The 13,253-nt window shown below is 44.1% G+C and overlaps 1 long non-coding RNA gene across 1 annotated transcript; it reads left to right on the top strand.

The window, feature by feature from the left end:
• The first annotated feature begins 919 nt into the window (after positions 1-919).
• LOC138797088 (uncharacterized) lies at positions 920-8,579 on the top strand. The gene is made up of 3 exons (XR_011363892.1): positions 920-1,178; positions 2,998-3,301; positions 8,552-8,579. It is a non-coding gene; the product is annotated as an uncharacterized lncRNA (long non-coding RNA).
• The last annotated feature ends 4,674 nt before the right edge of the window (positions 8,580-13,253 follow it).

The raw sequence follows: 13,253 nt of genomic DNA, 5'->3' as shown, positions 1-13,253 counted from the left end.
CAGCTGCGAGGGTAGTTCTATGGTGCCGGTATACAGCTGCGAGGGTAGTTCTATGGTGCCGGTATACAGCTGCGAGGGTAGTTCTATGGTGCCGGTATACAGCTGCGAGGGTAGTTCTATGGTGCCCGTATACAGCTGCGAGGGTAGTTCTATGGTGCACGTATACAGCTGCGAGGGTAGTTCTATGGTGCACTTATATGGCTCCGAGGGTAGTTACATGGTGCCGGTATACAGCTGCGAGGGTAGTTCTATGGTGCCCGTATACAGCTGCGAGGGTAGTTCTATGGTGCACGTATACAGCTGCGAGGGTAGTTCTATGGTGCACGTATACGGCTCCGAGGGCAGTCATATGGTGCACGTATACGGCTCCGAGGGTAGTTCTACGGTGCACGTATACGGCTGCGAGGATAGTTACATGGTGAACGTATACAGCTCAGAGGGTAGTTATATGGTGCATGTACGCGGCTCTGAGGGTAGTTACGTGGTGCACATATATGGGTCCGAGGGTAGTTACATGGTGCATGTATATAGCTGTGAGGGTAGCTATAAGGTGCATGTATATAGCTGCGAGGGTAGTTACATGGTGCACATATATGGCTCCGAGGGTAGTTATAAGGTGCATTTATATAGCTGTGAGGGTAGTTATATTGTGCACGTATATGGCTCCGAGGGTAGTTACATGGTGCACGTATATGGCTATGAGGGTAGTTACATGGTGCACGTATATGGCTATGAGGGTAGTTACATGGTGCACAGATTCATCCAAAACAATGGGGGAGATTTATTAGCAGTCTTACAAAAGAGAATGCTATCTGTTGCCCATAGCAACCAATAACAGCTCAGCACTCTGTAGCGACTGGAGTCGTGTACCGGTTGTACCACCGTTAGCGATGGCATAAGCCGCACCAGGGAGCAGAGTCTAAGGGATCGCTGGTCTCCACCAGTGCCTGCCGCAAAGCGGAATGGACTTACTGCGGCGGGCGACCCCCAGGTCACTCCCCTGGCAAGGCGCTTGCTAACGGCGGCATGCGAGGTGCAGCTGGAGATACTTAGGCAGACAGCAGGAAAACAGCAGGACTCACGGCTGGAACCAGGGGCAGCAGGAACCACGGGCAGGAACAATGGAGAGCTGGAACCACACGCTAAGGGAAGCATGGAGAAGATCCAACAGGGAAAAGGTGCTTCATTTATAGGGGAGGTGATTAGTGCAAGCTTCCAATTAGGGACCACCTGCCCCTTTAAATCACAGTGAGCCGGTGCGCTAGCCCTAGAAGGCCGGGACATGTGTGCCGACACAGAGGAGACCGGACAGGAGCGTGGCGAGGTAAGGAGTCCCACCAGGCCAAAATGACATCAGTGCTGGGGGCCCTACACGTGGGCACAGAGTGGGGGAAGCAATGCGGCAGCGGCTCGGAGCACGGGTCGCGCATGTGATACACTCTAAGAACTATGTTCTTGCGTACATATTACCTGTTCACTTAGACTATGTTCACACTATGTAAGAACAACAGTCGCTGTCTTACATGTTTACCCGGCCGAAACTGAAGTATCAGCCGGATGAACATCATTTTATTTTAATTGGAATGCCGGCACATTTGCGTGAACATTTTAAAAGACACGACCGGTAAGGAGTTCGCTCATCAAACAGATGGTACTAGAGGTTTGGTGGGGTGGGGTGGTGGATACAGAGTCGCTTTAAAGTCTAATCTTCACAACATGCTTGTGGGATGAACATAGGAGATTTCTGAGGGCCTCACAGTTGGAAATGAAAACCATCTCTAAAGAGTTTGGACTCCGCCAATCCCCAGTGTGTACGTATGGAGGAAATTCAAGACCATTATTACCCCCCAAGGAGGGCATGAGCGAAAAAGATCCCCGTGTGTCTCCTTCTCCTAACAGCTATGTAACAGTGACTGTTGTTTGGAACGTGAGTTACAGATGACAGATTCCCTTTAAGTAAGACAACAGAGAGACCAAGACTGAACAATGGAAAAGGGTGCAGGACTTGGCTTGTGTCTGGGAGAGTGCCTCGGATGTGTACATACATGCTGAACCTGTTGGCTCTATGCTGTGCCTGAAAGGTAAATTAAAGCTTCCCTCTAGCCACCAGCTGTAAATACTTGTGTTTCTCCCACTGTTTCTTTCCTTTCTGCTCACATAGCATGTTGCAATCCCAGTGCATCAATACCATTCCCCCACAATCCATATATCATAGTGTCCTCTGTAAATGATCTCTCAAAATGTCCACCAGCACAATGTCAGAGAGGGGTAGGTAGTGTCCTGTGATTGACCTGAAATGTAAGGCTACGTTCACACAGAGCAAAAGGAGCGGATTACGCAAGGAAATATTTCCGCCTGAAATCAACTGACGCTGAATTCCGAGCAGAATATAAGCAGAATGCAAGCAGAATCCCTGCGTATTCTGCTAGGAAAGTGTTCAGCTCGTAATCAGCTCTTGACAAATTCAGCGCGGAATACTCGAGGAATCCGCGCTGAATCCGCATGCATTCAGCGCTGAAATTCAGCGAGTATTTGGTGAGTAAACTAGACTATACCAGAATATATACTAGAATCCTCCTCCCCCCCCCTTTTCCCCATTTCCGCGCTGATTCAGCGAGTAATTTCCGCTTGTATTCCGCTTGTATTCCGCGCTGAATCCGCGCTGAATCCGCGCTGAATCCGCGCTGAAACAGAAAATCAGAGCCCCATTGATTTGTATAGGCTTCCGCTAGCGGAAGAATGAACATGTTCATTCTTCTGGCGGAAAGCGGATTAGTTCAGTGCGGAAATTCCACTGTGTGAACTGCAGAGCAGAATTTCCATTCAACACAATGGAAATTAGCTCTGCACCTATTTTAACGGCTGAAATTTCAGCGCTGATTCAGCGCAGAAATTCAGCTGCTTTTGCTCAGTGGGAACGAGCCCTAAGACAAATAATGTCCAGGTGAAATTTCTGTTTTCTTGCTGATTTTCTGCTTCTTGTTTCACACGTTCTAGTTGCACCATCTGAAATGGACTGAATGAGAAATAGCTGATCACCATGAAAGGGACTGTCAGGAGCTCAAGAACAGCAGTGAGAGCATTAAAGTCATCACGCTAAAGGGGCACTCTAACAAAAACAGGCAGGATTTCAAAAATCTTTTGCAAGTATACATTCACCTCCCATGTGGTCGTGTTATAGGGAAGCTGAACGATTACTGTTCTACATATTACAGCCGATTGGTGAGAGCCCCAGCAGGAGGACGTCGTGTGATCAGATTTAACATGCAGCAATGGTTCAAAGTGGCCATTCCTTTACTAGGTACTTGAAGGGATCTTTTAGGCCAGTGTGACACAATGTTATAAATATCTCATTCAGTTTTTGGAGCCAAAGCCAAAAGGACAAGAAAACTATATTTTTGCAATCATTTTTTTTCGATGGAAAAACGGATGCAATTGTGTTGATCCGTTTTTCCGCTGACTTCCATTATAAAAAAAACAAACAAATCAAAACACATCCTTATGGTCGGTGTTGCAGATTGCAGAACCGGCCGTCATTAATTGAATAAATACATTGCATTGACTTCTATGGAATCCCAGCTGAAGTGTATACAAATAGTATACACTCCGGCCTGCATTTCTTGTGGCTGCAGAAAACACTGACATGTCAGTTTTGTGCGGCCGCTTTTCATTGAATAGTGGCCGCACAAAACTGACAGTGCAGACATTGTCGGCTTTAGGTAATCAGGTAAAGTCTTCTTCATTACAGAGAAGCAAAGTGAAGACGGGTTTGCTGAGTCCATTATAACCTATGAAGGGGGAGAGGGCTGAGGGGGATGAGTGAGCAGCGAGAGAAGACAAGCAGCTGTACAGTTTGAAGACTGTCTGGGCACATAAAATGCTGGATTCACAGGTCAGAAAGGTCAGTGCTTATCTGGGAGCTTGGTGAGAGAAGATTGCAGGATGATGTGCTGTGCAGGGCTGCCCTTTCTCCTCTCTGTGCTCACTCATCCCCCTCGCCCCTCCCCTCTCCATAGAGCAAAATGGACACAGAAATACTGCTTCTTATGAAGTGAGGGGGGGGGGGGGAGGTAGGAAAAAACTCTTTTACTTAACCCCTTAAGGTCAAAGCCAATTTTCGTTTTTGCACTTTTGCTTTTTCCACTTTATGTTTAAAAGTCCATAGCGCTTGCATTTTGTCACCTAGAGACCCATATGAGCCCTTATTTTTTGCGAAACCAATTGTATTTTGCAATGACAGACATTATTTTTCCATAACATATGCTGCAAAACCGGAAAAAAATCATTTGCGCTGTCAAATTGAAAAAAAAAAGGAATTTGTTTTGATTTCGGGGAGTTTTGCAATTACGCTGTTCGCCCTATGGTAAAACTGCCTTGTTATGCATGTTCCTTAAGTCGTTACGATTACAAGAATATATAACATGTATAACTTTTATATTATGTGACGGCTTGTAAAAAATTCAAACCATTGTTAACAAATATATGTTCCTTAAAATCGCTCCATTCCCAGGCTTATAACGCTTTTATCCTTTGGTCTATGGGGCTGTGTCAGGTGTCAGTTTTTTGCGCCATGATGTGTTCTTTCTATCGGTACCTTGATTGCACATATGCGACTTTTTGATCACTTTTTATTACATTTTTTCTGGATTTGATGCAACCAAAAATGTGCAATTTTGCACTTTGGAATTTTTTGGGCGCTGACGCCGTTTACCGTGCGAGATCAGGAATGTGATTAATTAATAGTTCGGGCGATTACGTGCACGGCAATGCCAAACATGTTTATTTATTTATATTTATAAAATGGAAAAAGGGGGGTGATTTGGACTTTTAATAGGGGAGGGGATTTTTTATTAATAAAAAAACATTTTTACTTTTATTTTTGCTTTAACTAGAAGCCCCCCTGGGGGACTTGTATATACATAGCACTGATCTCTCATACAGATAAATGCTGTGTATATACACAGCAAAGATCCATGAGATCGGTCATAGATTGCTTTGGCCTGCTGCAGGCCATAGCAATCTATTGCTGAGTCGGGATCAGCGTCAATCCGACGCTGAGGCCCGGCACGGGCAGAAGAACGAATCTCCCCCCCGCGATCGCACCGCGGGGGGGGGGAGATCCGTCCCACTAGACACCAGGGACATGTGGATCAAAGCCTCTAAGTGCAGCTGTCAGGTTTGACAGCTGCACTTAGAGGCTTAATTAGCCGGAGCGGCAACGGGACCCACGCCGGCTAATAGAGGCACTGCCCGGCTGCACGTATCAGCCGGGATCAGCGCCAGTAGTGGACTATAACAGGGGCGTTCCGGGCGGCAGCCCGGGGCCCTGAGCTCCTGGGGGGCCCATGACCACCCAAAGACTTATACTTTCAGTGGTGCACTGTCTCCTGGCTACACTTCCGCCATGATTTGCAAAAAAATCACAGTTTTTTTTATGGCAATTTTGCACAAATCAGGACATCATGACATTATCTGTTCTGTACTATGAACGCCAGGCTAGTGCTGCCATAGTTACAGTGGGGTGGGGGGGCCCAGGCTTGGTGAACAGCCCCGGGCCTATGGTAAAGTTAATCCGCCCCTGATCAGCGCCGTTAAGAGCGGGGTCCTGGCGGGACCCCTCTCTAAACCCCCCCCCCCCCGGCACCATGACGTATCAGATACGTCATGGGTCGCTAAGGGGTTAATAAAACCTATTACAGAGTTTCTTACAATCGCTTGTACTCTTGATCTATAAATGACAGTAATGCTTTAGGTAATCACATGTAGTTAACAATCCCTTTTTACGAGGTTAGTATGCCCAACCACTGGACGCTTGGACCTTTGTCAAGCAGGTATAGTATGGTGATACTATCAATGGTGAGAGGAGGAGAAGAGATGACTTAGATTGTTTGTAGAATGTTTTGCAGTCACATAATATGTACATTTTATTGTAGCTACATTTTGTGTATATATTCTTATATAAAGGGCTTCAGAATTTTTGACCCCAATTTTACTGTTTCTTAAGAATGTTATATTATTATTTTTGCATTTTTACATTTCATTATGAAATGTCCATCATACATTTTTTATTCTGGACTGAAATAAAAGGATAAAAATCTCTCAATTAGGCCTCTATAAGGAGATCCATAGAGAGTACAAGTAGCTGATCAAACAGCTACAGCCAAAAGGGAACAGGTAATGGCATCAGCATATATGTACGACTATTCTGTATGGGACAGGATTCTAATGACTTTTCTATTATTATTCTAGAAAATCCAATTTATTTTATTTTCTAAGGAGCGCAGTCATTAAACTAATGATGAAATCCAAGAAAAAAAGATACTTGTAATATTTATGAGCTTCCAACATAGTCCATGTTGTAGATATACTGTACGACAGAGCTAGAGAATTGGTCTTTAAATAAGCAATGCAGATGGATTTGAAATATTTTTAGGATACGTCTACGGATTATCAGCAGATGAAAATGGAAAATCAGACGGCAAGATATGGATTTGTCAATGTAATATTCTACTCACCTGTATGTAAATATTTGTAGGCATGGGGGAGTGGGTGCCCAGAAGGAGGCATTATATATATATGTGGAGGGGGTGCACACTAGGAGACATTATTACTATATGGGGGAGGGTGCACACTAGGAGACATTATTACTATATGGGGGAGGGGTGCACAGTAGGGGAAATTATTACTATATGGGGGAGTGGGTGCCCAGAAGGAGGCATTATTAATATATGGGGAGGGGGTGCACAGTAGGGGGCATTATTACTATATGGGAGGGGGTGCACAGTAAGGGACATTATTACCATATAGGGAGGGGGTGCACAGTAGGGGGCATTATTACTATATGGGGGAGTGGGTGCCCAGAAGGAGACATTATTACTATATGGGAGTGGGTGCACAGTAAGGGACATTATTACTATATGGGGGAGGGGTGCACACTAGGAGACATTATTACTATATGGGGGAGGGGTGCACACTAGGAGACATTATTACTATATGGGGGAGGGGTGCACACTAGGAGACATTATTACTATATGGGGGAGGGGTGCACAGTAGGGGAAATTATTACTATATGGGGAGTGGGTGCACAGTAGGGGGTATTATTACTATATGGGGGAGTGGGTGCACAGTAGGGGACATTATTACTATATGGGGATGGGGTGCACAGTAGTAGACATTATTACTATATGGGGGAGTGGGTGCACAGTAAGGGACATTATTACTATATAGGGGAGGGGGTGCACAGTAGGGGACATTATTACTATATGGGGAGGGGGTGCACACTAGGGGACATTATTACTTTATGGGGAGGGGGTGCACAGTAGGAGACATTATTACTATATGGGGGAGTGGGTGCACAGTAGGCGACATTATCACTATATGGGGGAGTGGGTGCACAGTAGGTGACATTATTACTATATGGGGGAGTGGGTGCACAGTAGGCGACATTATTACTATATAGGGGAGTGGGTGCACAGTAAGGCACATTATTTCTATATGGGGAGGGAGTGCACAGTAGGGGGCAATATTACTATATGGGGAGGGGGTGCACAGTAGGGGGCAATATTACAATATGGGGGAGGGGTTTAAAGATGTGCCAGATTTTCAAAGATCCAGCACCCCTGTTAAAAATCTGGTGCACTCTATTAGACAGCCAAATATTGTATGTAACGGAGTCTATATACCTTCAATAACTGTCAGGAGATCATTTGTCCCCCGTTCACCCCATACATGTTATGCATGGCTAAATATTCCTGTGTTCAACAGACAAAAGGGCATTAGAAATCCATCATGCCCAACCCCATCTTCACCGAAATCTTCCAGCAGTGGGTTTCCCTGACTCTAGCATAAAGTGTATGGGAGACTTTAAAGGGCTTTTCTCATCACAACAACTATATCTAAAACAGTAGGTCATTAAAAGTGAAGGAAGTTTGCAGTTGGTTCTATTTACTATCTTAGCTGCGCCTCCCTGCTAGGCTCTCTCTCTAGGTTCTCTCTCCAGGCTCTCTCTCTAGGATCTCTCTCTAGGCTCTCTCTCCAGGCTCTCTCTCTAGGATCTCTCTCTAGGCTCTCTCTCCAGGCTCTCTCTCTAGGATCTCTCTCTAGGATCTCTCTCCAGGCTCTCTCTAGGATCTCTCTCTAGGATGTCTCTCCAGGCTCTCTCTCTAGGCTCTCTCTAGGCTTTCTTATATGCATAATCCATCTTCACACACACATAGCTCCCAGCCCCGTGGAGCTGTCAGAGCAGAGCTGAACAGAACAGCAGAGCGGAGGAGCAGAGTGCTGCTGGCCAGAACAGCCAATGACTGTGAGGGTGCCGCCCTCCACCCAAAGTAGGAAGTGAAAGCAGGCCAGGAGCAGGAAGAGAGGGAAGTTTGGCAGCTGAGAATACCCGTTTAAAGTAAGTCTGATCTCTATGAGAACTTGTTACACAGCCTTCACAATAATAATAAGAATGCTTTTATTTGTACTTTACACTTTACATAGTTTGTCAATTTTGGTTTCTGTCCCTATTAGGGCTCACAAATAAAATTCGCCTATCTGTATGTTTTAGGTGTGGAACGAAACCGGAAAACCAGGAGGAAACCCATGCAAACACAGAGAGAACATACAAACTCTTTGCAGATGTTGCCCTTGATGTGATTTAAACCCAGGACCCCCGCGCTGGCACAATCATTTGGACAGCCTGATCATTGGATTGTTTGTGCAGCCTTTTCCTGCTATGAGATGACTGCCTATGTACAGCCTGAGCACATATTAATGATTCCTCCATATAATGGCGTCACCTTACAGACTCCAACCTCTTCACTTCTTTCCATACTGTTTCATTTGTTCCCCTATAAAACTTAAATCGGTTCTTTAATTTCTTTAATGTTGACTGATAAAAATCACTACAATACGTATAGTCACTTCTTACCTCCACGGGAACTACAGAGATTAAATTATGAAGCAAATGTAAGCTTTGAGGCCGGCTTTATTTCATCTGTATTCCCTATTTTCATCTCTTCATCTTTCCATCACAATCTGCATCATTATTAGTAACGCCAGATTAGCGGCAAAGAATGAAGAGTAAGACATCTGCACTATAGCATTAATATATTCAAAATGTTTTGACTTTCATCTTGCAGACGTTCGCACCGAGCGGCTCCACATAAGGACCGATACTCGCAGCATCATTGTCTTGCAACAGAATAAAAATATTCATCCTGGGTAAAGGTGAAAAAAAAAAGTAATCACGGTTATCCGGCATGAAGAGTAATAAAAGTGGGAAAGATTGTTCCTAAATCTGGTACTTTTGCCTATTGTTCTTCTCTACCTTTATTTCTAATTACTGGTACAATTTGAAGGCACTGAGGCAAGCCTCCAGCAGTGTGCTGAAGGTGTGTTTGTGCTGTTATGCCCTCTGGCTTTGCTGCCAGCCTATTCCCTTAGATCAGAGCCAGAAGCTAGACTGCTTTCGAATACCGATCACCTAACCCAGACCTAATCCTTTGAGTTCTCTCTGGCATCTATTCCTTCTGCCAGTTTCCTCTTCTGTTCCTATCTTTTCTTCTGAAGTTGACAACAAAGACATCCTCGGGGCCTTCCTTGATGTAAGACCACTCTTGATGTTTTTACAGTGTATGTTTTTTTTTGTGTTTTTTTTTTGTACCCTAAACTTGTGCTACTTTTATATTCAGCTAGAACAATATTTGTTCACTAGAACATAAAGCGAGATTGTGCCTGTTGCATTGATTTATAGATTTTTTAATTTGTTGGGCCTCATTTCCAGTTATGTTGTCACGCCCCGACTCTCGTTCACCTATAATTCCTGCACCGATCCCGGACGTTAGATTTTTACCTATTAGCTTGCTTTATTTACTCTAAATTGGCGTGCCGTGCCAGTATTAATTTTAAAAGACGGCTGAACAGGATGTGCATGAATATGGAATTTCTATGAAGCTCGAAACTTTTGAACAGCTCCTGTCCTTTGTGATAGTGAGTTTTAAAAGGGAAATCTCCAAAGAGCTAATTAGCAGACGAATGGATCTCGAGCTCGAACAAAGCTGGAGAGATAGCAGATAACTAAAAGGACCTGGCCATGGTTGTTTTATATCAAAGCATCCATAGTGCACTGGAACGTAACCTTAGGCTGCTACCTGACAGGGACAATATTAGAGAAAAACAAGGGAATGTGGAATTTAGTGACAGCCACATCCCATAATTCTCTGTGGAGGACTGCGGCACCGGCACAGTGAACTAATTATTGGATCCATAATAGTGGGCAGACATGTCTGCTTGGCTGCCATTGATTATTCTTACATGTATAGATTTCCATTAAAATGTTACACACAAAAATCATATGTTGATGACAACATAAAACTTCTCTAAATGAAAAAAAAGGTGAGCTCAGTAGGGGGCTGGTCTGCCGGTGTGTCGCAGCTACATGAATTCCCTTCTCCAGTCTGCTCCAATGGATTTGTGTCATAGTTATCAAATAGCAGAATCTCTATCTGAAGCTGCCATTCATAGCTGTCTCTGAGGTTTGCCCTTGAGATGGGGGCTGTCAGGGGCATCGTGAGGGTGTGGCTAATAAGTCTTAGCTGTCATGCACATTTGTCAGTATTTTAGCGGGATTTATACACTTTTGTGGACTGGAAGACTTGAGATTTTTAAAGGGAATATGTCACTAGGTTTATAGTACCTTAAATGAGTGCAGCATAAACTAGTGACAGAAATGCTGAACAGATCGGTGTATTACTTACATCATTCTGTTCCGCCGTTCTCCTAATATGCAGGAGAATAGGATTCTTGCCACACCCCTCCCCCCTCCCCGCAACTGCTGATTGACAGGTGACTGCCTATACACAGCATGGATAGAAAACTACCAATCAGCAGCTGGTTGGTAGAGTTTTTTGGTTCTCATGAATATCCAGGACTGCTGAGCTCATGCACATAATGGAGAGGACTACTTATTGTCCATGTTATTCAGGAGGAGATCTCTGGATCAGCTGCACAGAACAATGTAAGTGATCCATCATCCTGTTCAGCTTCTCTGTCACTAGTTTATACTACCCTGAGATAGGACAACATAATCCTACTGACAGAGTCTCTTTAAATAGAACTAATTTGCTAATCTGTATAAACTTCTAAAACCAGGTGATTTAAAACCTTTTGTTTTGGGGTACCTCTTTACAGCCCTCTACTGTATCGGCATAACTCAAGCTCAGGAGCTCCGCTTCGTCACACCTGGTAAATACCAGCTGACATTGGCGATCACATCATATTAGTCATGTTACCATTTAAATACTGTGCTGAAATCGTCAAAACTATTTAATAATAAGATCCTTCAGGGTCAACAGTATAAATTTAGAAAACTAGTCCAAAGAATGAATCGCTGATCTTAACGAAGCAAATTGCTCTGCTCATCAAGTCTGACGGCTTTCAGCACTGCTCCACTCCCTGCCGCTCCAACCCAGGATGCCGGGAAAAGCTGGGTACAATCCTGGGAAATTTCTGGCGATTCGCTCATCTCTAGTCACATCACATTGCAGATAAAACTAAATAAAAAGTTATCAAAAAGTCATCTTTGCACATTTAGTACTGATAAAAACTATAGATCCCTTAGGAGAACCCCTAGAGGAAAGTGAACAGAAACCATCTCCAATTTGTGCCCTATGATAAAAAATGCCCACTGTTGTGCCCCCCTAATATGGAAAATGCTAAAAACATCTACTACCTTTACCCCAGACCCACAATAAGTTGGGCAGCTAAGACTACTACTGAGTATGGATTGTAGGGCCCCTAGAAAAAACCCCAGAGGTAAGTGACCAGAAGCTGTAATTATCCCAAGAACCCTAGCCCGATTAATGCACAAGAGACCCCCCCATAGTCTCTTGAAAATGGTCCCACAGCCACCCAAAATGCAACAGTTCCTAGGTACTATGCCGGTATACATGGTGTATGGCCGAGACTGAGCTCTCATGATTTTATATTTGTATTCTATGTTTTATTTTCCCTTCTCTAAACACCCTGAACACTACTCTATACCTTCTGCTTTGCTGATTGATTTAGCTGCTACACCCGTCTCTTCCCTGCTGAGTTCTCTCTGGCCACTTATCAGTTAACCTGTTTTTCTTAGGTGATTGACATCTGTTTTTTCCACTCACCCTTGGTGTGTCTGTTTCTGTAAGTGTCTGGTCCAATCCCATCCTGGACCAGGTCTATGACCTCCTATAAAGTGTATCAGTGCCCTGATATCTACGCTGGCTATTAGACTAGTCTTTTTGGCGTGTAAGCCTCTCCATATCTTTTCCTGTACTATTACCAGGCTTTCCCTGACTTTTGCTCTGTTACCTGACTACTCTCTTGAATCCGTTTTTTGGACTTTGCTGCCTGTTTGGTTTGACCCCCTCGTGTTGACCACCCCTTGTATGTAAGTTTATCTTGTCCTTGTTTAGTGTAATCCCCTTATTGCATGTAGGGACCTTCTTCGTAGTTTTCCGCAGTCACCTATGACTGTTGCAGCAAGTAGAAAGGTGATGGGACCAGATTGGACCTCACTGTCTGTGTCCTTCCCTGCCCCTTCTCAGGCTATACCCTACCTATGGCCGTGTCAGTAGCCCTCTAACATCATAAGTGAATGACACGTACAACTGTGGCTTATCTTGAAATTGTATGTCAACAATTCTGTAACACTAGCCTTACATTGTGTGTAAAATCATACATTACTGTAGTGTAGAACTTTGGGTGATGATCTTGTGTTCTATCGACCTGGTATAATGTACCCTCCTGATTTTAGGGGCTTTCTGTTGAGCCTAAATTGGAGTTAAAATGCGAAGGGCCTCAAGACAGAAATTATTTGTAGTGGGCATCTCCCTGATTGGTCTAAACAGTGGGAAAGTTTCACTAAAACTTAGTTTGTTAGTAAATTCTTAGACAGTGGTAACTGGTAGACTAGATAGTCTACTAGTGTGCCAGATTTATTAAAGTAGCTCAGGCTGGCTGATAAGTATAGTGTATCTGTTGGCTGTGCAGTCCAATGGGGGAATGTACTATTTGCGCAACAATTTTTTTAGTTGCACACTTTTTAAGAGCTGCGCAAAAATCTTCCCTTCATGCACATAAATTATCATTAGGAGCACGGGATCTGATAAATATTGTGCAATTTTGCTTAGTTTTTTAGCTAAAAATGGCTAACCAGGCCCAAACTGGAGTAATGCTATGTAGTATTTTTTGTGCACAACAAATCCTAGAAACATAGAAGATTGTCAGCA

Source organism: Dendropsophus ebraccatus, chromosome 7, assembly GCF_027789765.1.
Source record: "Dendropsophus ebraccatus isolate aDenEbr1 chromosome 7, aDenEbr1.pat, whole genome shotgun sequence".
Lineage (NCBI taxonomy): Eukaryota > Metazoa > Chordata > Amphibia > Anura > Hylidae > Dendropsophus > Dendropsophus ebraccatus.
This window is presented reverse-complemented; position numbering and strand designations above follow the sequence as displayed.